Below are 3,986 nucleotides of genomic sequence, written 5' to 3' on the forward strand. Positions count from 1 at the left end.
AATGGCAGTGGGTTGTGTTGAGTTGAGGGGGACTCCATTGGTTCGTATCGCATTGAGTTGTGCAAAGCTGGTGGGGCCTTTTAGGGTAGTGTTGAGATAGGTTCGGTCATACCATTTTGTGACTTTCCTAGGTCAGTGTTAGGTTGGGTTGAGTTGTGAGTTTGGGTGAGTCTTGTCCAACTGCACTGTGCAGGATTCTGTGGTTTTATGGGTCCCCTAGGGCCATGGTGGGTCAAGTTAGGTGGTCACCCATGGCATTGTTGAGATCAACTGTGCAGTCATGAATGGTGTTGAGTTTCGTTGAGACGTGAGAAATTGTGTGGCTTGTTGAGACGTGAGAAATTGTGTTGGTTTATGATTGTTCTAGGGCCATGTTATTTTAGGTTCTATGAATTTGTGAGTCATGTAGAAACATGAAGAGTCACTTGATAGAATGTGACCTTTCTAGATCACATTGGGTTAAGTTGGGTTGGAACAGATGGCTAAATGAGTCTTGTAGGGTTCTGTTCAGTTGAGTTGTCTAGAGTTATGTGGCTGTAAGCTTTTCAGGGCCACACTGAGTTGAGCTGTGTTGAGATGTACAACAACACGAGTCTTGTAAGGCCAGTTCAGTTGGGTCATATGACTGTTCAAGTCTCATAGGGCCATGCTGAGTTGAGTTACATTGAGTTGTGTCATTGTGTGTCCTGTAGGAACGTCGGGTTGAGTCAGACTGTAAGGATGAGTTCCCTAGGGCCATGTTGGGTTGTTTTGCATTTAATGGTAGCACCAGGACCCAAGGGTAACAGTTCTGGGGGAGAATCATGGATCAGGGAACAAGTGTATGGTGGTGTAGACTCTGGGAGATGTACCAAGCTGGCTTCTCCCATGTTACTCATTGCAGGGGGCATGGGGGGAGCTGGATTCTGTATCCACGGGTTCAGGTGTTCATTCAGAGGTTACCAGGGTGAACTAAGAAGATGTAGATGCTCCTTCTGTTTACTCACATCCACTTCATTTTACCAACAAACCCCCTCCCCTCCTCATCCTCCCCTACAGTTTTACTCCCAGACCTGGAGGTCAGAGCCACAAGGGAAAGGGAAGGGGGAGAGGGGAGAAAACTGTTTGTGCTCTGTCTGCACATGATGGAGGGACAGAAACTTCAAAAGGTGGAGGAGAGAGACCAGGAGAGGGATAACGACCCAGAAAGAGGAAGAGATAGAAACCTGGAGAAAAGGAGACAGAGACCCAAAGAGAGAGGAACAGAAATCCAGAATGACAGGAGGACAGAGACCAAGAGCCGGGGATAGAGACTGAGAAAGCAGTATCAGGCAGCCAGGGAGGACACCAACAGTTTGAGACAGATCATAGAGTCTCAGAGAAAGGAAACTGAAAAAGAAAAAGGCAGAAGTCAGTGCCAGCCAGGCATGGTGGCTCATGTCTGTAATCCCAGCACTTTGGGAGGCTGAGGTGGGAGGATCGATCGCTTGAGGCTAGGAGTTCGAGACCAGCCTGGGCAAAATAGTGAGACCCATCTCTACAAAAAATAAGAAAAATTAGCCAGATGTGGTGATGCATGCCTGTAGTCCCAGCTACTCAGGAGGCTGAGGCAGGAGGATCACTTGAGCCCAGGAATTGGAGGTTACAGTGAGCTGTGATCAGGCCACTGTACTGCTCCTGGGTGACAGAGGGAGATCCTGTCTCTAAAAGAAAAAAAAAAAAACTAAAAAGAAAAACTCAGTGCCCCTGAACCTGAGAAAGACACAGTCTCTGTTCCACGGAATCATAAAGAGATCCTAAACCAGGCTGATCACCCACTTCCTCGCAGCTCAAGAAGGGTGTCAGACAGGCTGGGGGCCTCGCTCTGTTTTCCAGGAGAGAAACCTGAGTCTCAGAACAGGGGAGTGGCCTCCCAAGGTCACACAGGTGGCCAGGATTGTGGCAGGCTGCTTGCCCCACGTGTCCCCATCTGCCATCCTGATGCACAAGGGACCTCCCGAGTCCAGAAGCCTCATTTCTCACAGACAAGGAGACTGCGGCTCAGAGGGAAAAGTGTTACCCAAGTCATGGAGCCAAAAATTTTCAGAGGTCTTGCAGAGCTAAAGGGCATTCAGAGAAGGGGAAGATGGTTGTCATCACTAACACATATAGGGCTTCCTATGTGCCAGGCGTCATCCCAAGTAACTTTACTTGTATTAATTTATTAAAACCCAACCAGTGGTTTACAGAGTGTTGTTATTTTTAGCTATAACCTCCCCTCCTTTTTTTGGTAAAATAAAATCATCTTAGAGGTACCAATGTAAAGTATCGGAGGGGAGCTGACTGGAGGGGAACATGCCTCCTTTCGAGTCCCCCTCTGTGACTCAAAATGCATCTACGGAATTCAGTTTGGAACCCCCTGGTTTAATCTAACCACCTTTCTATGCACCTAGAGAGAAGGAGGTAGAGGTTGTGGGAAGAGTTTGACAATGGTTAAAAATAATGTAACATTTAGGTCGCCACTTCTCTCTGAAATGGAAAGAAAGCCACATTTAGGGACAGAAGCAGAGACAGATCTCACAGTGACAAGAAACAAGGCAGAGTCTTAGAGGCACAGACCCAGCACAGAGACCCAAAGAGGAGGAGACGTGTGGAGAGGAACTGAGACCTGGAGAGATGACAAAGACCCAAAGCAAAAACGAGAAAGCCAAAGGCAAGAGAGAAGAGGACAGAGGATTGGGCGTGGGGACAGAGACCCCCAGAAGAGGGGGAGATACCCAGAGAGAGGGAGAATGGGACCCAGAGAAAGGGGGGTCAGAGGCCCAGGGAGGGAGACAGAGACCCAGAGAGTCAGAGACCCAGAGACTGTTTCCCAGTTACTTTTATTTGAAAACCATCCCTGTGACCCCCTATGACTGGGAGTTACACAGAGTCCTTCTGGTATGGGGTGGGACCTGCTGGGTGTTTAGGGATGGGAGGCTAGGAAGTGTGGTGACGTCAGAGAGGTGACCTGAATGGATACCCAAAGACTGGGAAGTGGCCCTTCCCCACCTCCAATAAACAACTGGAGCTGCCTTCTGTGTTGCCTTGGCTGGAACGGGGAGGAGGAGAGGGGAACACCCTAATCCGGGGACACCCTTCCTGCCACCTTGCCATGCTATATTTAGGTAGAGGGAGGGGTGCGGGATGACCCCCCAAGGCAGTGTCAGTTTTCCTTCTGAAAATAGCTCAGGGGGAGGGGAGCCCTGTCTCTGAGGTATGGTAGGGTGAGGGCCCCTGCTGCCCATGTGACTGTCCCTGGACGCTCTGGCTCCTGTGTCATCTCTTTCTTAGGGTCTCTCACTCCCTCTCGGGGGCTCTGTCACCCCCCTGGGGTCTGTCCCCTTTTCTTGGGGTGTCTGCCCTCTATCTCTGTCTGTCTTCTTTCTCTGGGTTTCTGTCCCCCTTCTCTCTCTAGGTCTTTGTCCCCGTCTTTCTCTTGGTCTCTCTCCCCTTTTCTGCATTTCTGTGCCTTGTCCCCGTCTCTCCCTTATCTGTCACTATTCTCTCTGTTTCTCTAAGAGCAAGTCCTTCTGTTCTTAAAACATACCTTTGTCTACTGAGTCCTATGATACCTTGAATGTCTCTTATCTGAGCTCAGGACAAGACCCTCTCCCTAGTCCCCACCCAGGAAATTCCAGGGGAGAGGACGATGTGGGGCAGCCCCCGCACATCCACTGTCTCCCCAGCCTCGGGCCTTATCGCTGCCCAAGCCCAGCTGGTTAATGTCTGGCGTGGAGCTCCTGGGAAGTGGGGATGAGAGCAGAGGGTGGGAATCTGCCCCAGGATTGACACGGAATTGGCAAAAGGCGGCAAAGGAATCTCAGACCCAGACTCCTGGGGCTAATGCAGAAGAGGGCTGGGGGCTGGACTCCTGAGACTGAGAAAGGAGGGGTCTGGGGGCTGCGTGCTCAGACTCCTGGGCTGGGGAGGGGGAGAAGTGTCTGGGACCCAGACCCCTGTGTCTAAGGGAGGAGGCGACTGGGAGT

The sequence above is a fragment of the Propithecus coquereli genome, unplaced genomic scaffold (genome assembly GCF_000956105.1).
Source record: "Propithecus coquereli isolate 6110/MARCELLA unplaced genomic scaffold, Pcoq_1.0 Scaffold193, whole genome shotgun sequence".
Lineage (NCBI taxonomy): Eukaryota > Metazoa > Chordata > Mammalia > Primates > Indriidae > Propithecus > Propithecus coquereli.